The 20,596-nt window shown below is 35.5% G+C and overlaps 1 protein-coding gene across 11 annotated transcripts in view; it reads right to left on the bottom strand.

The window, feature by feature from the left end:
- Positions 1–20,596, bottom strand: part of CNKSR2 (connector enhancer of kinase suppressor of Ras 2) — a 276,921-nt gene that overhangs the window by 12,360 nt on the left and 243,965 nt on the right. The window lies entirely within an intron of this gene.

The raw sequence follows: 20,596 nt of genomic DNA, 5'->3' as shown, positions 1-20,596 counted from the left end.
AATCCACAGTGCAGATAGATCTTTTTTGCCTCTATACTTGTATTTGCACATCTATAATTTTAATCAGAAAAGTTTATGCTAAAAGTATTCTCCATACACATGTAAAATGACCAGCCTTTCGAGAAAATTAAACTGTATTTCTATGCAAGAGCTTTCTTCAAATTCATCCAATCTAGAAGGATAAGGGAAAGTTTTCTGGTCTACCTTCTGTCTAACTACCCCGATTCACATGCTACCATATGCTAGCTGGTGAGACAGAAAAGCCCAGCTAATGTGGTTCCAAGGAGGTGGCCTACTGCTGACCTGTAAAAAGTGAAGAGAAGTGAAAAGCTCTAACAGGGTCAATGTGATGAAAGGGTGACTTGACACCTGAGCACAAGCCACGTTCCAAGGTATTAAGAAACTAGAAGAGACTAAAGTTTCTGAATGACCTGGGAAACTAAGAACAATTGGGATAAAAGAATTCATTTTATTTTGGATTTTGAGGAATTCAAATATTGTCACCAGGCACAAATCAGCGATATATTTTTTTCTAGCCTAGGGCAGATTTTTCTCTGCCCCATCCTGTAGTTCCTTTTGAGTTATATGAAGAAGGAACAAAGTGGGAGAGGGAAGAGAGAAAGCATGTTGTTCATGAACAGCTCCCTTAAAAGAAAGGAAGGGATTATGTTGCCCACGGCATAGTATTTAGAAAATAGGATGCGACATGGTCCAGAAGTCACCAGAATTAATTTTTGTTTATGATATCATACCCTTCTTTTGCAGAAAAGGGCTGGGAACTAAGTAATCTTCATAGGTAGGTCAAATTAAACAAAAGACAATACCTCATTTTTTAGAAAATTCTAACACCGGAAGGCTACCTCTGGATCCTGCCACTTTCATAAGGTCATGGAATTTCAAACAGCAAATCAGAGGCAATCAAATGCTGGGCACAAGGTTGTTCCTAAATTTAAATGGTTCCAAATCTATTTAACTCAAACATTTACGCCCCCAAACAGTGTTACATGAACGGTTTAATTTCTACTGCTCTTAGCTCATACCAAACCTGAACTAGAGCCCTGGTAATCAAGTCACATTTAGTTACATTTAAGACACTGCTTATACAGGATTGGCAAATTCTACTTCAAGAGACCGGCAACACCTCCTCAGATGAGGCCCTGCCAAAGTGCAGGACAGTGGGGGTGGACTGCTATTTCAAAACGACTATAGCTATTTCCTAGTCTGTATATAATAACATAAGAGAATGAGAACGCTCTCCAACAAGGTGTCTCTTCAACTAGCAGTGGTCAGGACCACTGGCTACCAAATCTCAGGGGTGGAAGTCTTCTTGTTAAACACAGATTTCTGGGCCCAATCCCTAATCTATTCAATCAGAATTTCTGGATATGGAACTCAGGCATCTGCATTTTAAGAAAGCAACCCAGGTGATTCTTGCGCCCATTGCAGTTTGAGACCCCCCAGCAGTAGGCTGAGCATGTTGTGATGGGCTACACCATGGGGCAGGAGGGCTGGTTGGAGTGAAGCCAATTTTGGTACTACACATACAAGTAGTTTGGCAGTCAGAAGCCTTGTAGTTTGGGCATGTCACACAAGGTTTTATTTTTAGTCCCATCACCAGTATAACATTGTATTATGTAAATCAAAGAATTTCAAGGTTTTTTGCCAAGGAATCTGATGGAAATATCCTGATCTACTGAGAATACAGCAAAATGAAAGAGGCCTTGGTAAACTGCTTGAATAAATTCTTTAAAGCTACACTTTCAGGTAGCATTAAATAGTTCTTTATTTTTGAGGCAAACAGAACAATTATACAGATATTTCCAGACTCAAGCCATTGAATCAACTGTACATCTTGGTGTATGCATTCTGAATGTCATGTATGCACAGCATTGGCAGGCCAGGAGGGTCAGATATGATAGACTGGTATATGGCTAATCTATATGACATCTCCAAAACACAAAAACTCACTTCATAAAGATACTTACTGTTGCATATATGCTTATCTTTGACTTCTGTGAATCTTTCTCCCCCGCCCCCCCCTTTTTTTTTGGCATTTTTAGGGCCGCATCTGTGGCATATGGAAGTTCCCAGGCTAGGGGATCAAATAGGAGCTTCAGCTGTTGGCCTACACCACAGCTCACAGCCACAGCAATGTGGGATCCGAGCAACGTCTGTGACCTACACCACAGCTCACGGCAATGCCAGATCCTTAACCCACTGAGTGAGGCCAGGGATCAAACCCGCAAACTCATGGATACTAGTCGGATTTGTTTCCACTGAGCCACAACGGGAACTCCCTGTGAATCTCATATTTACGTGTCTTTAAATTTTTATAAGTCCTTTTCTGGTTCTCAACTCTCTCCTTTTCTCTCCCTTTGTATTTTTGTCAGGCATTCTCTCTCTCTAGTTCTACATTTCCCCTTTGTAGCTGACAACTTTATTTATCTCTACTCAAACAGACAAAATATTCAAACCAGTTAAAATTGTTTATTATAGAGACAGACTGATTTTATTTATGCATGTTTTCTTTAAAGGACAAATGGAAACTGCACGTTTTTTTTTAAAAAAAAAAAGCCCCCAACTTAAAATATTCTCTCCTTCCTGCTATTAAAATAAACTTCACTATTTACTAAGCTTTTAATGAAGCACATCTTGAAACAACAGCAACAGATCTATGCTATCCCAAGCAAATCAGTAATGTTTGTGTTAGGCATATTACTTGAAGGTTTATCGAACTTCCATTCATTACTGAAACCTCCAATTGTGAGGCCATCAGCCCAGTGTATAGAAAGAAACAGATGCTGTTTCCCTGTTACTAAATCCCTTGAGACCTGGATGGTGCACCCAGATGCAATGCCATGCTGAGTCATGTATAGGATGACTTATTCCAGTGTGGATTCACTTCTCATGCAAGCTCTTCACAGACTGAATCTATGTAGGTTATGTTGAAGAAGGATATTTCTTCCCTTTTTTGTTTTATGAAGTTGAAACTCTTCCCACTAAGGACCACTCAAATAATAAGCAGAAATAGAAATTCCAGAAACGTTAAGTTTTAGAAATGTAATCAGACTTCTAATAGTGTACCTGGTAGGAATAGCTGATGATTCTTCAATCAAATCCTGCCGACTAGATTATAGGGTAAGGATGGAGGCACAAACATTTGCAAGAGAATGATTAAGTTTGAATACAAAATAGGTGAAAAAAATGTTTTCCTTAATGAATGAAATAGAAAAAAATACGTGAAAATGGAAGTAAGAAGTACTTAAGCTGGAATAGCACTTTCAAGGATTCCTACTTCTGAGTTCTAAGAGAAAACTGGTTCCATTTATTCACTTCCATTATAAATTTACTTGAGGGTAAATTTAAGGGCAAAGCCACTGACTACTGTTCTTAAGCTGCTTGCAGATGACAAGGCAGACATCCAAGCCTATCAATAGTAACACTTGTAGAGCTCCTGGGAGAGCAGAACTGTTTTCTGCGCTTTTGAGACAAATCTTATTTAACACATTTATCGGGATCTCCCCTGTCTTCTAAATGTATGTGTTCAGATTTCAGTTTTTCTTTTTGTAAAACAGGAATGTCTAACATCATGGATTGACAGTGGTAACTACTTTTCTCAGTGGAATCATTGGAAAAGGTGGGCTGAAATCTTGGTTCAAAATGTTGGGACCAAGAGACTTGCGACTTGAGTAGTAGCTGTCCAAGTTTTGAGGGCCTATTTTCTTGTAAAGGCGGAGTTCAAATAGAAAGAATATCAGATTTTTAAAAATTTGTTTTGTTTGCTTATTTTTAACACCAGAAGGGAAAGAAACTGGGAAGATTTTTATGAATGAGGAGTAAAATTTTCATGATAAAGCATTTTTTTCAAAACAAAGTGATAAGCATAAAAAGTAATATAGTTTGTGCTATAACACTTATGGAGATCTTTAATTAGCAATTCCAGGTAAGATAAAAGTATCCGATGAACGCAGCCACAAGCAAAACAGATACAGAAAGACTGTTTTCAAATTAGAATGTTCCTTTAACTTGCCAAATAACAATTCCATCCTCTGTGCATGATTAACAGGAGACAGTATTTCCTTATGAAAGTAGTATCTCATCTTAAAGTACTTACTGCTATACTATGAACTCAAAGTGAATTTAGAACTTAGTTATTATGGGTATAACACATACTTGGGCTTTTCCTGTCTGCATTAAAACCGCTAACTGAAGTAAAGGCACATCTAAAGTGCCCTTTATTGATTGATTGATTGATTGATTGCCTTTTCTAGGGCCGCACCGGAGGCATATGGATGCTCCCAGGCTAGGGGTCAAATCAGAGCTGTAGCCACCGGTCCATGCCAGAGCCACAGCAAGGTGGAATCCAAGCCGTGTCTGCAACCTACACCACAACTCATGGCAACGCCGGATCCTTAACCCACTGAGCGAGGCCAGGGATCAAACCCGCAACCTCATGGTTCCTAGTCGGATTCGTTAACCACTGAGCCATGATGGGAACTCTCTAAAGTGCCCTTTAAATGAAGCTTATATATTAGCAAGGACTGAAGAGGTCTTTAATATTTAATAGTCACAGAAGTACTTAATATGTTAATTCAATTTACCTCCAGTTTATTTTCAATGAAGCATCTATAGATACATTAGAAAAATGTACTATGGAATTCTGCCACATTTTATTGTCGTTCCAAATGTCACCTTTCAGGTTTTAAAATAGAAACTGGGAGGAATTCATTTTTATAGACATGCATTGTTCAATAAGGGCTGTCTATGGGTATACATACTATATCAAATGTTAGGGATAAATATACAAAAATGACAGCCTGATCTCAGAGAGCTCATGGTTCGCTTGTATAACCTTTTCCTCATTTCTGTCTTATAATTTTATAGTTAAGGATTATCACTAAAATAAAACTATTAAGTATAAATACATATACATACATATATACAGATTCAATTATGACTATAATGTAATTATATAATTACCCTAACAGTGCATATTATATGTAATTATACTATATATAATTACATTAATAATATATATCATATAGACATGTTAATTTTAATTTGATTAATATATTTTTAATAATACAAAATAATGTTTGAAATTTAACGCAAATTTAAAGGTCATTGAAATATGACTATATGTGTGTGTATATGTGTTTTATGAGATATAAAACAACTGAGTTCTGATGCTTACAATAGACTTTAAAGGTGAAGGACACTGGAACAGAATAGAGAGTCCAGAAATAAGCCCACACACTTAGGGTCAATTAATCCACGACGAAGCAGGGAAGAATATCCAATGAAGAAAAGACAGTCTCTTGAATAAATGGTGCTGGGAAAGCTGGACAGCTACATGCAAAATGAAATTAGAAATTCTCTAACAGCACATACAAAAATAAACTCAAAATAGATTAAAGACCAAAATGTAAAGACTGAAAACCATAAAACTCATAGAAGAAAACATAGGCAGAACACTTTGAGATATAAATCATTAACAATATTTTTGGGGATCAGTCTCCTAAAGTAAAGGAAATAAAAGCAAAAATAAACAAATGGGACCTAATTAAACTTAGAAGTGTTTGCACAGCAAAGGAAATCTTTGACAAAATGAAAAGACAATTTTCTGAATGGAAGAAAATATTTGCAAAAGATCTGACTGATAAGGGCTCAATATCCAAAATATTATAAACAGCTCATATAACTCAACATCAAAAAAACAAACAACCTGATTTTAAAATGGGCAGAAGATCTAAATAGACATTTCTCCAAAGAGGACATGCAGATGGCCAACATGCACATGAAAAGATGCTCAACATCACTAATCATAAGGGAAACACAAATCAAAACCACAATATAATATCATCTCATACCTGTCAGAATGGCTGTCATCAAAGAGAACACAAATAACAAATGTTGGTGAAGATGTGGAGAAAAGGGAACCCACCTACACTGTTGGTAGAAATGCAAATTGGTGCTGCCACTGTGGAAAACAGTATGGAGTTTTCTCAAAAAACTAAAAATTGAACTACTATGTGACCTAGAAATTCTATTCCTGGCCATATATCTCAAACAAAACAAAACAAAACAAAAGCACTAATTCAAAAAGATAAGTGCACCTCAATGTTCACAGTATTATTTACAAATGCCAAGATATGGAAGCAACCTAAGTGCCCATCAACAGGTGAATGGATGAGAAAATATATATATATGGAATGGAATACTAGTGAGCCATAAAAAGAATGATATGTTGCCATTTGCAGCAATATGTACGGACTTGGAGAGTATTACGCTAAGTGAAAGAAGTCAGACGAGAAAGACAAATACTGTATGATATCACTTATATGTGGAAAAATACTAGTGAATATAACAAAACTAGTGAATATAACAAAAAAGAAACAGACTCACAGATGTAGAGAACAAACTAGTGGTTACCAGTGGGGAAGGGGAAGGAGAAGGGCAATTCAGGAGTAGGTACAAAATATTATGCATAAAATAAGTAAGCTACAAGATATATTGTATAACACAGGGAATATGGCTAATATTTTTAATAACTATAAATGGAGCATAACCTTTAAAATTGTGAATAACTTTACCATACATCTGTAACTTATATGATATTGTACATCTACTATATTTCCATAAAAAATAAACCAAACCAAACCAATTTAAAAAGAACTTGAAGAGGATCATAATATGCCATCTCAAAGTATGCCACTTTGGCCTAAGAAGCAGTAGACACAGAAATATCTTTGGCTAGCCCCATATCTGTACATAAAATACTTTCCCACTGTGAAGGTATTCCCCCTCTCTTCTTACATACCAGGAGAAGAACAACCCTTATCACTGAAGACAGAAAGCTGGCATCAAAATGGGTCTACACAAACAAATGTTACTATATAGCCCTGATCGTCTGTTAGTTTTCCCATATATTAACTTTTCCAAAACTTAACCACTCTAGAAGCCCAAACCCCTTTTCTGTTTATCTTGCCATGTCGCAATTATTTATCACACTTTGTTAAAATGGTATATAAACCCCAGGCCTAAGTGTTTTTGGGTCTTCAGTTGTTTCCTATGAAGGCCTCTGTGCACCTAAAAATTAAATTAACAATGATATCTATATGCCTTTTCTCCTGTTAATCTGTCATTTTTCAGTTTAATTCACAGACTCCAGGTAAAGAACCTAAGAAGGTAGAGCAAAAGTTTCTTTCTTTACCTATAAGACATTTAAAACAACTCAAACCATTCCATCCTAAGTCATCCATATTTAAAACTATTTAAAATTATTTATATTCAAAATGTTTATATATGAAGTTAATGTATTTCATAGAGAAAGCTATTTTAAGATAAATTCCAACATCATGGATAGATGGCAGCTGATTGGCAGAATATGTCGCTGTTGCAACTTATTTTATGATTGATAATTATTCATTTAAAAATAATCTTAAAATTCTCATTTCCAAATGAAATAGGTATAGAGTCGACACAGCTTCAGACTTTCTTTACTTTCCAATAATGTGGAAATGAACAGTGCCTATTTTAATTAAAAAAAAATTAAATTGGCTGCACCTGAAGCATATGGAAGTTCTCAGGCCAGGGAATGGATCTGAGCTGCAGCTGCAACTTACGTGGCAGATACAGCAATGCCTGTTCCTTTAACCCACTGTGTGTGGCTGGGGATTGAACCTGCACCTCTGCAGCAACCCCAGCTGCTGCAGTAGGATTCCCAACCTACTGCATCACAGTGGGAACTCTCATATTTTTAATTTATGAGAATTTTTAATCTCTATCGCCACCTTACATGGTTATATTAAAAGGATGAAATTCAATAGATTATATTCAGTCTGGATGATAATCAGTGTGAACTAACTCTGTGATGCGAACTGCCAAAGGGGTGAACAGGTAAATCCTATGTGACACAACACTTCATCTGTGACTATGTCTGGTCTGTCCAAATGAAAAGGTAAATTGGGAACAACTACATTTCATTTGTTTTCTTGCCTATTTCTTTCAATGGATTTTTCTTTGGTCCTTCCAACCCTATGAAGACATTCTCTTTCCTACCTGATAAGAACCCTAAAAAGCAGTTCCACTGTTATCTGAACCTTGAACCACATATGTTACTCAGTGGTAAAAATGTCTTCAGAACACTGATTATTCTTCCATGACCAAAACTATTTCATTTGCTTACTGCACTTGATTTTAATTCTCCAAATTGGGCATTCTGATGGAAGAGTAGGTAAGGGTATCTGTGCCTGGAGAGTTGGAGGTGCAAAGATAGGTTTAGTACGTTGAGTCCATCAGAACCTACTCAAAGCAAACAAAGAATTTTGCTCTTTTTCTTCTACCAAGTTGCTGCTCAGCAAACACGACTAAGGATCGTAAAATTTGATGCTATGCAAATTGTGCTTTTCCTGTCCAGCTTCTTTAGTAAGTAGACAATCAATGGCATAACTTGATTCTTGAAAATATGATCCAAAATAAGATACATTATAAACTAAATAAAATATAAATATATTTTTTCAAATTAACAGTTACATATATTCTTTTGAACTTTTGCTCTCTGGAGTTCCACTCTATTCTTATTCTCATACTAAATTCATATACTATTGTCAAAGTACTACCACCTTGATTTTAGTCAGATTTCTTTTTTAAAAAAACTATCATTCAGTATTGGCTCCAGTATCATGATATCCCTCCAAATTACATGAGGGGAAGAAAGATCTACTAAAGTGAGTGAAATAATAAATTCTTTTTAATGAGAATACAACTATGAGTGTATGGGTACAAGTGTGTGGGTGTGGAGTAGAGTAACAAAAAGAGTGATTCTTATGCTAAAAATTTAGAGATATTTACTTTCTCTCATGCTATAACATTGTTTATGATTATAGAAGTTTGAAATGGACTTCTGCTCACTTTTTCTGGCTGAGTTTATAATATTACAAAAAATTGTAATATTGATTTTTTCCCTTCGATAACTTCTAAATGTTAATGCCTTATTACTAACCTCCTTGGCATACCAGCCTGACATTTGGGATCATTTGCTCATTAACAGTTCTGGCTGGCAAGGATGAGCTGCACTGGGGGCACTGCCAACTGAATTTCTTAGTAATAAAGACAACCAAAAATACCTTCCCCAACAAGGCGAGTGCCAAGAAAGGTTAAAAAAATTTCAAAAGATACTTGTAATAATCTAAAAATTTATCTCAACAGTTACTTATTGGAATTCATATTTTTTCCTACCTCAAATCTGTTATAAATCTAATCTCTTACCTTAATCAGTAACATTTTCATATTCTCTTATATTTTTCTTTTCTTGTCTTTTGTCTTTTTAGGGTCGCACCTGTGTGGCATATAGAGGTTCCCATGCCAGGAGTCTAATCGGAACTGTAGCCACCGGCCTACACCACAGCCAGAGCAACTCGGGATCCGAGCCGCATCTGCAACCTACACCACAGCTCATGGCAACGCCAGATCCTTAACCCACTGAGCAAGGCCAGGGATTGAATCTATAATCTCATGGTGCCTAGTCAGATTCGTTTCCGCTGAGCCACGACGGGAACTCCTCTCATATTTTTCAATCTATAATAATTACATCATAGACATAATAATTCTCATAATTATCCACTGTTTGAGTCATCATCTGCATACTATGATATTTAAATTGTTACATTTTAGGTATTTAAAATGCATTGTGTACATGATAATAAAAATTACTTTGGTAAAAACTATTATAAAATCACATCTATTAGAAACACAACTAATGGATGTAAACAAATTAGCACCAACATCCATCTTAGTAAAAAATTCAGAGGTTAGAACAAGAATATTCATACTCAATATTAGTTATCTTGAATTATCAGTTATTACATTTTAGACCAGCAAACTCATTTTACATCTGTGATGGAAAGCCATGGAATCTAAGAACATATTTTTTATGAAATATCCTATTATATATGAGTTTCATTTTTTTCTCCTCCTGACAAAATTGTATAGCATTGCGCTCTTAAAGAAAGTAAATTTTACTAAAACGTTAGGGAGATATGCTGACCCTCCATGTTCTTATGGAAAAACACAAATGACTTTATAGCTATTGCAAAAGGTTTCTAGCTATATCTGTGTTTAACGTTTAGCATCACATGTTGAATTTCACACTCTCCAGTGTAATTACAGAAAACTAGAATCATACAGGGACTTATTAGGGTGAGAGTTCATTTTGCAAAATTCAAATGTTTGAAATGTCAGAAGGTTCTCCGTATGAGACAACTTAATTTGTATTCAAATATAGCAATGAATTGCTAACTTCCTGCTAGTGAACAAAACAAAAAAATCCAATTATATTAACAAATTTGTTTTCTTTTTCTTTCTTTTTTTTGGGGGGTGTCTTTTCTAGGGCCGCTCCCACGGTGTGTGGAGGCTCCCAGGCTAGGGATCGAATCAGAGCTGTAGCTGCCGGCCTACACCACAGCCACAGCAACTCGGGATCCGAGCCGCGTCTGCGACCTACACCACAGCTCATGGCAACGCCACTGTGCCACGACGGGAACTCCAACAATTTTGTTTTCTATTTGTAAATTAATTTATAGCAACTTTATGGTGCTAGCTTATTCATAACATCTTTTAAAAACTGATTCCAGGAGTTCCCGTCGTGGTGCAGCGGAAACGAATCTGACTAGGAACCATGAGGTTTCGGGTTCAATCCCTGGCCTTGCTCAGTGGGTTAAGGATCTGGCGTTGCCATGAGCTGTGGTGTAGGTCGCAGACGCGGCTCGGATCCCTCATTGCTGTGGCTGTGGCTGTGGCATAGTCTGGTGGCTACATTTCTAATTGGACCCCTAGCCTGGGAATCTCCATACGCCACAGGTGTAGCCCTAGAAAAAGACCAAAAAAAAAAAAAATTTCATATTTCCCTGAAGTCAGGCTTTTTTTGGAATTCCTACTTAGTGTATTTATATTAAATGAGGACCATGCTGTCTTCTCTATGGTGAGAAAACATAACCATCAAACCAGATATGTGAATCTGTAAGGATGTGCAAATCAAGGGGTGAATTTGGGATTCTCAAGTTCCACTTCAGACTTCCTTACCATTTCTTTCGACTGGTGCCATTTGGCTGCTATGGTGTAATTATTATCTCCCTAATACAACTGTGATCATCAAAGGACTGAAAAACTTTGGCTCTTTTTGTGATACTAATATATACATATATAAATAAAAGAATACATTACTAGCACAAAAAATAAAAAATTTAAAAAAGAGAACACATCAATAGTTGATCTGTTCCATTTGGATGTAGTATAACTAGATTTATGGTGATAAACTACACCAATCCCTTCTTGTTAAATTCATGTAGAGCTATGACCAAGGTTCTAGAGTAACTTTTCTTATACTGATCTTATTGTGAGAAAGTGCAGAACTAATGGAAAAGACATCAATACTGGATTTAGAAACAAAGTTAGATGATCCAAAACCAAAATTAAAAGCAGCACTTTAAGACCACCATGGAGTGTACATTAAATGTGTTTACTAGTATTTAGGAAAACTGCCACCTAATTTGAAAGAAACTGTTACTTCATAGTAATTGACTGTGTCGAGTATACCCAATAAATACTCACAAAACCAGAACCTGACCAAGGAAAATGTCATGATGACATTTTCTTTCTCCTTATTGTAAATCTTCAGCACAGCCCTAGAAAGTCTGTTTTCTCTTTGTAGAAAATCAATAAATACTTCAAAAGCAGAAGTAGGAACTTTTCTTTAACAATATACTTTAATTATAGAAGGCCTTGGTTCCCAAGGCCTTAGTTTTAGCCATACTAGGAGTGGTTTGTGTGGGCAGATCTGGTCTCCATGGTGATGAAAAAGTCAGCCTGGGAAGTGGAAAGAACTGTGGTACATTGCTCCCCATAGAAACAGACAAGCTCAAATCGAATGCAGCTTCTGTATTTAGCATCGACAAAAGCCTAAAGCTCCAGTGAACTAGTACCTTACCTCAGGAGTTACCATGGCAATCTGCTAAGAAAGGCGGGTTACATACACCCAACCTCATTTAACGACTAAAACATCAAATCAAAAGTCAGAAGATATGGGTTGAAAGTGATAACTTATTCACTAGCTCTGAATTTGGTTTTCTTAATTAGGATCTAGGAGTTTAACAGTGGCATTGCTGTTTTCTATAAAATTCATATAGTATTTAAAAAATTCTAAGAAATAGCCCTGGACAAACTTTTACTCTTCTTAAATTTAGTGTAAACATTCCAAAGGCAAATCGATTATGATACTAACATTTGTACTTTGCTTTCCACTTTATAAAATGCTTTATATGCAATATCTCAAAAGAACATGTGGAAAATATGACAATTTCACTAGAGTTCACTTTGGTAATGAATTTTCTTTTCATACTACATATTGCATAGTACAAATGAGAAATTAGAAGTTGGAAACAGATAAAAGTGTGAATGGTACATTCTTTAATAGTCCTTTCATGGCACATAAATCCACTTTTCAGATTTGTAAGAGGTGATAGGAAGTAATGTTTTATCATGAGAGAAAACATAGTAATTCACAATACATCAGACTTGGTACTTGTGAGCAGGAAGTGGAAAGATCAGTGTCATCTTCCAATTTTACTCCTAAATCTGTTGCTTTTCTACCCTCTCCCTCCATCAAAAGATATAATAAACAAACAAAAGATCCTTTAGCTGATACCAAAAAAAGGGCAGAAAAAATGAATTGTTTCAAAGAAGATGGATAATGTGGAACTTAGAATAAAAAACTGAAGCAACTTTGTTCACCACGTGAAATACTTTTCAAATTGGACTCAAGACTTGATTTTTGGGAAGTAGTCTTTTTTTTTTTTAAACATCCTGATATTAAGTAACAAAAATTAGCTATAAAAGTAATCATGTCAAAGGTTAAAATACTAAGAAAGAGTTTTGACTGAAGTGATGGAATTCTTTCACTGTTTATACATACTGAGGTACATGATTTTTGGATACTAATTAGTTAAAATTGGAAAGTACACTGATTATAATTTTTAGTAATAAAATATAAAGTGGTGATCAGTGTTTTGCTTTATTTGATGGAGCATATTAATGGTGATCTTGACTTGCTGTAATAAAACCTAAACATTTTAGTTTCTTTTATATAGGCCTAATATATATATATACAGAAAAAGGACACATTTTGCTCAATTTTAACCTGAATTAAAATGATAGATCTGAGGGGCAATATGGGATTGAAAGCATTCACTCTGCTGTAAGAATGTCTTAGTCTGAATCTCAGATCTGCTATTAACTACCAATGAGTCTTGGGTCATGCTATTTAAACTCAGTTTCCTCATCCAGAAGACGAAGGTAATAATAGCATTTATACCCCTTAGGGTTGTTGTGAAGATTACATGGGTTATATTATGCAAGAACCTTAGAATAGTTAGCACTCATTAAAAAATGTTAGCTATTATTTGTGATAGACTAATGTGTTCAATAAACCTACAAGACTGTAAACAAAATACACCAAATTATAGATGTGCTGGCTTTAATAGGGAAGGCAAATCTATTATAGTATTTTTTCCCATGTGGAAAAATATTTTTTCTCTCCACATGAGAAAGGAATGAAAGATTCAGATTTATGGGGATGCCTGGCTTCGCAGATTGCATTTCAAGTCCAAACTATGTAGCATGCCTTTATAGAAAAGATAAATCACTAAAATGTCTTTCGTTCAACAGATAGGAATAGTTCACAGGAAAGATGAAAAGGGTTTTTGTGAGACAACAGTGAAAGAAAAAGGACAAATACATTAATTCATCATTCATTCAGAATGCCCTTGATATCATATTTAAAATTATTTTATTAAAAGACTGACCAGTTAATGATGTTGTAAACCTGACTGAAATGAGTCGAGGTTTACTTAGAAAGCAGGTAGCAGGTTAAAGCATCTTCCCAATTTTCATTTCATTTTATGTATTTTACTAGACTATTGAAATAAGTAATAAATCATATTAATATAAAAGGGATTTATTTCCCATAACAATGGGTGTTTCCCTCTTGCAATTAGACAGCTTACTTTATGCACTGTGGCAAAATCTTCCAAAATTTATTTTTTTTCTTCGAGATACAAACATAAAAGAGGGATATTGAAAAGTTATTTTGAAATAAGTGCCTCTGTGTTGGATATTTAGTGCCAAATCCAAAAACATCATATATTTCAGTTTGTCATCATGGTGAGCCAGGTCACCTCTAAAGTATTAAAGCTCGCCCTGATTACAGTTTCTCTTCTTCTCTCTTCCAACTATGTCTAATCTCTGATCTGATTAAGAACACAGCCCCCTCCTACATTCACTTCCTTATCCAAGCTGGACCACTCTGACAAGAACCTCAATTTCTTCACCCTTTTTTTTTTTTTTTTGAGTATGTACAACCCACATACTTTCCAGTATTCAACTCCTGCTTTCTTATTCTGGCCTGGTGCACTGGGTAGCAGTTTCTAGACAATTGCTAGGAAAAAAAACTGTCTATCCATGCTGATTGGTACCATTCTAAACTTGTGTTTTCTGACTTATGATCATTCAGAACCAATTGGCAGACCTTATATTAGTGTGGTTAGCTCAATTTCCAATCCCCCACTGGGGGTGCTCCAAGCTTCCATTAGATACTTCAGGCCCTAGTCTACCTGTATATCGTCCTTTGAGCAGATAACGATTGGCCTCCGCATTTGTAGAGGCAATATAATAACTCTCATATAGACTGTTGAAAGTTTTTCAACCTGTCTCCCCATCATTTGTACTTTCTCATGGCAATACACCGTCTATACTGCCATGAGAGTGACCTTTCTGAAAAGTATGTCTGATTACATCACTTTCCTACTGAGATCTCCAAAGGCTCTCCATCATGTTTTTTGGAATACAATTCAAACTTCTGGGCATGGAATACCAGGAGTTTTATAATTTAGTTCCTGCATATTTTTTTTGGTCTCATCTTTACTCACCAATACCATATGCCATATTTCTCTAAAGTATTCTTTTTTTCATTTCTGCTCTTGCTGTAGCTATCCTTTTTAACCACCTAGAATGTAACCCTCTTTTCTTTTCCTCCTGATGAAATCTTATTCAAGCTTATATGTCACTTCCTCTGTGAGGCCTAGTCTAATTTCACAAGATAGGAATAATCAAGACCTCTTAACTGGTTTCATGGAACTTAACACGTTCCATCTTTTGAAACACTTAATATACTGTGCCGTTAAATGCGGATGCTCTTCTCTCCCATTAGATGGCAAACTTACTGATTCTTTGATTTTTAAAATCTTTGTTTTTCCTGCACTTAGCAGAGTGCATACTCAGGACATTGTGGTTGTTCCATAAATATTATTTAAATTGAATTAACTAAAATAAGTCTAATTTAATGTCTAAGTATATGAGGTATAAGCTGAATAAAGTGCTCTATTAAACAGCTGGATAAAATACTTTACACTTCACTAGAGCTTCCATTTTAGTAAGAAGATGTATTTCAACTCTTTGATGTGAACTATGTGGCGGAGGGGGGAGAACCTTAGGAAAATAGGTCGCTGAGGTCAAAGAATGCTATTTATGGCACTGCTATGTCAAAGAAAAATGATCTAGACCTTATATGAAGTGATAGCCTAACCACTGCTAAAGGGTGTTTTCTTTGAATGACCTAGATTGTCAAGTTATTCACATGTCATTCATATTTGGAGTAGATGAGGTGAGTAAAATTTTACTTAGATTCAGGATGAATTTTTCGTTATAAATACAGTCTATAACTACATTCTTGTAAGGTCCTCTGTTGACAGAGGCCGATTAAAAGGAACTACTGCAAAAAAAAATCTTATCACCTTGTTGCCTTGGAGAGATGTTGGAAGGTGTTGCAGTTAAGTTACTTTATATGGGTTTGTTGCCATGTCCAAAACTTAGTTCTTTAAGAAGATTTTGAGTGGGTAGGTTTTTATTTTATACCACATGGCTTGGATAATAGACACCATTGTAACATAACCACTAGTTACTCTTTTATACCTAAAAATGCCATGTTACATATCTACTCATTGCTGTATTTCCATAAAATATTGAAAAATTAACAAAAAGTAGCCAAAATTTACCCCAATATTTGAATGATTTACCCATTTGTTCATTCCTTTTTTAAGCTTTTAGAATATAACCTGCTTTTTATTTTAATAATCTTTTTGGGAAACCTAATTGAAATTGTTTTAATTTATTTGTAGTTAAAAGAATTCTAGATGAATAAAAAGCATTCTCCAATCACTAAAAATACTTGATTTCTTATAGTATCACTGGATTAATTAAATGGCTTTTCTAAAGATTAAGTCATGTCATTAGAGACAATGATAACATAGGAATTAGTATTCTACCTTTCTGAAACCTAATGGCTTATATCACTCACACTTTCATTTAATTGGGTAATAACCACCTGAATTATGAGCTATTAGGAGTAATATACAAGCATGTCAGATATCTGAAATCTAAGACAAGCTCTGATTTTAGAAAGTGAGCAATGAATAGATTAAAAGTTTGGTTAGGTAGGTAAATTAATACATCATAATTCTACTTAACTTGGAAACCACTGGAATAAGTAATGCTAGAAAACTTACGACAGTCCATTCCTTTTCCTATCAGAAAAGCATTCTGGATTTCTCATATTTAGCCTGAACAGTTCTAACTTCACAGGCACAATTTTCATCATTTCAACTCCACTAAACTCAACTGCAGACACAATAAAATGTTCTTGAGTTTTTAGTCACTGGTCAGATATATGACCTATTAAAAACATCCAGTTTATGACTGCTTTTAGGATTTACCTCTAGGATGACAACCAAGCCCTAATGCGTAGCAGGCTTTTGATGACTAACAAACTAAAACAAACTGCATTATGTCTTTTTTCCTTCTTTTTCTTCTTTAAACTTAAGATACAGTGTTGAATAGAATAGCTCTGCATCTTTTGAAAACAGTTTAAATGGTTTAAAGCCCCTAGTTTGATGTCAATCATCTCAATATACTAAAAAGATAGTTCTTGATATCAGCAATGCATAGGACTTCCTTATACATTTCAGAAACCAAAGTCTGAAGTCACCGGTGGGAATCTTACTGGTGCTTAGACAGTGAGTCCTTCATGTAATTTGGCTGTCTCATTATCATTGTTGGGGTGTATTTATTAAACTCTAAAAGCCTGAAAGTCATTTAAAGACTCACTACTCAAAATACTAGTTGGAATTGCTAAATTTTAGCTGGAACTATAGAATAGTTATTATTCCATTCTCTTTTCTATTCTCCATATTGTAATTGATGAGAAACCAATTTTTGGACACCCATGTCTTTCTTCTTCCAACACTATGCAGTATTTTGCAAGTTATAAATCCCCCAAATAGCTTTATTTAGTATCTATTTAGTCTTGGTTTCATGACAATGAAGTATATGCTATAAATCTTGTTTAATACACATATGCTCAGTGAACCATTAGCAAAGTAATTTTTAAAGGGTTAAATCTAGTTTGTTTATTTTTCCCACCAGCTATGTTAATTATTCAGAGAGGAGAGGTATATCACTGTATATGTGCGAAAATATCAAGGAATATGGGCAATATAGCTCAATTCTACTTTTCACTCAACCACTCATTATGAAATCTTACCATGTACTCTCTAAAAATCATAGTAAAAGAGATCACCTTCAAGAAATATCCTTGTCTTTTATAGACAAGTAGCTCATATCCAGCACTGGATATGTTACAGCAAGTTATCTAGTAAACAGAAGTATGAAAGTGTCATCCCCATAAACTGTTTAGAGCAGAAATTGGTAGCACAGCTTTTACTACCAAGATATTATTATTATTATTATTTTGTCTTTTTGCTATTTCTTGGGCCGTTCCTGTGGCATATGGAGGTTCCCAGGCTAGGGGTCGAATCGGAGCTGTAGCCGCCGGCCTACGCCATAGTCACAGCAATGCGGGATCCGAGCCGCGTCTGTGACCTACACCACAGCTCATGGCAACGCCGGATCGTTACCCACTGAGCAAGGGCAGGGACCGAACCCGCAACCTCATGGTTCCCAGTCGGATTCGTTAACCACTGCACTATGATGGGAACTCCAAGATATTATTATTTTATATAAAAGGGCTTAACATGGATAGGTTATGATACAACTTGTTTCTATAATTTGAAGCTACATTTGGTTGGGGATGTGAGTTAGGTTACATTACAGAAATGCTAACTCTTAGAACCCACTGAATGCAGCTGACCAAGGAATATGGCTGGTGGGGGATAGGACTCAGGGATAAAAAATGTTACCAGAAATCTTTAGTATTCTTATTTCCTTCCTTTTACCAGATTCTGTAAACGGTTAAGGTCTCTGTGGTTGTAATACTCTGTCCTGGCACATTTCGGTATTAACTGAGAGACGTAAGAACAAAGGATTAAAAATCTTGCACACTGTTCTAATGTTCTAATGAAGTAGCCTAAATTTTATAGCTTTATGTTTCACGTTTCAAAACATTTCATGTTTCAAAAATATAAAGAAATGAGTGAAATCTGTTTGGAAGCTAGCACTAAACAATAGGGAAGAACTAAGTGGCACTGGAGACATGAAGGGGACTAGAAGAAGCTTAATTGGTTTTTGTTTTTGTTTCCTCCAGTAGCGAGGAGAGAGGACACATAGTTGGATATGGTCCCTAGATCGTAAGAAATATGATTTAAAAACTTTAGATAGGTAAATATAAATTCTTTACAATCAGTAGCTTTAAAAAATGAAATTCTAGTAACACAAACGTAAACTGTCCTAATGAGAGAGGGAAAGGATATGGATCTCTAGTCAAGACAGTTACAAGAAGATTCCTTAGAAAGAGCTTTAGTTTCAGGAGGATTTCTAATAAAAGATGGAAGAAGAGGCTACTAGAAATGAACAAGTGGAAAATAATATCAATTGCTTATAAGAAGAGTGCCAGGAAGGCCATGTTCAGCTGAGGATCATGAAAAAGTTGAAGACAGAGCTTAATTTTTTTTAAAGAAAAAAATAAAATGACAAAAGAAAGTAGAAGCATATGATATTTTAGGCTTTTTCTATAGGAAGAGAAGTTTTTACACTAGGAAATTTGAAAAGACATGCATCTTGTGATAAGGGACTATCTTATCAGAAGACCTACTCTGTGGTCTCTTTGAACTAGTAGAATAATCTTAGGAACCGAAAGAATTTTTTCGCCTTAAGAATATCCTAGGGGCCACCGTCAGAATGCCTTGGAGACTTGCTGTTAAAAGAGAATTGTATTATCCAAAACAAACAAAACTCCTCATAGGGTCTACAGAGAACAAAGTGATAAACTTGATGTAGAAACATGGTAAAGTTTTAGAATAGACTATTATTGAGAGGAGTTCAATTTTTTATTTCAGTTAAGGATCAACATGGATTCAATAAAAATGAAGCATTTAAACTGGCTTTTTTTCGGGGGGGGAGTAGCTCTAGGTTAGGAGACAAAAGGAAAGTCAAGTGCAGTGTGCCTTGCATATGATGAAAATTAGCATGATATCCTATGACTAAACTGCTGTAATATGGACTGAGTGTTACTACTTTTAGGTGAATCCAGATAAGGATACTGAATGGTGGAATGAAATGAATGTATACAATTTTAGATTGAATGCTACACAGCTCTGTCTTTGCTCCTTTCTTCTTTAAATGTTTTCTTTGAAAATGTTCTTTCCTTATTCAGTGAAGCAGTTAAAAATGCAGAAAAGATCCTTAGAACTTTGGAGGGTTATTCAACAACAAGAGGAATGACTAATATCATAGATGATAAAACTGAGAGTCCAAGCTTTCTTCACAGGATTGAATATTGCTGGGTGAAAAGTTAAAACTTTAACAGAAAGAAGTATAGATAGTTGCATTTAGGTTAAAAAATAAAGTAAATAAATGTGGGATGTTACTCAGGACTTGGAACATAAAAGCATCATATGAGTCAACAGTGAGTAGGCCAAAACTAATATAATCATGTCCACAAAAATATAATGTCTAGATTACTGTAACAGTTCCAGTACACTTGGCATGGAGACACTAAAAAGAAACAGGGTGTACAGAAGCAGGTTACCAGGATAGTGAGTTATCTAGAACTCATGCCACAGGTTATAAAGTTAAGGTGATTATATGCATTCAGCTCAGAGATGAGGCAACACAAATTATGTTTGGTAACATAATTCCATTGTATAGTTTTGAACACGTATAATAGGCAGAGCACACGAGAAAGCAAAGGTGAGGCCATTATGCTGAAGGGAATCCTAAAACCTCAGAGGTAGAAGAAGCCATCAGGTTCAACTGCCCCGTTAGCTCGGGAAGTCCCGATTAGTAGCTGGTTTTTAGCACCTTCTTAAACACCAAGTAATGGGGGGCCCTCTAAACTGACAAAGACCAGTTATTCCACTCATGGCCATACACAATCATTTGAATGTTTTCCCTCATATCAATCTAAAATCAGCCTTCCTGTACCTATTATGTCCTCTGGAACTTCAAAGACTATCTTTTCCCTCCTTCCACATGTCAGCCTTTCAAATACTTCTCTGTATTTTTCTAATTTGCAATGTCAAGATCCCCAAAT

Source organism: Sus scrofa, chromosome X (assembly GCF_000003025.6).
Source record: "Sus scrofa isolate TJ Tabasco breed Duroc chromosome X, Sscrofa11.1, whole genome shotgun sequence".
NCBI lineage: Eukaryota > Metazoa > Chordata > Mammalia > Artiodactyla > Suidae > Sus > Sus scrofa.
This window is presented reverse-complemented; position numbering and strand designations above follow the sequence as displayed.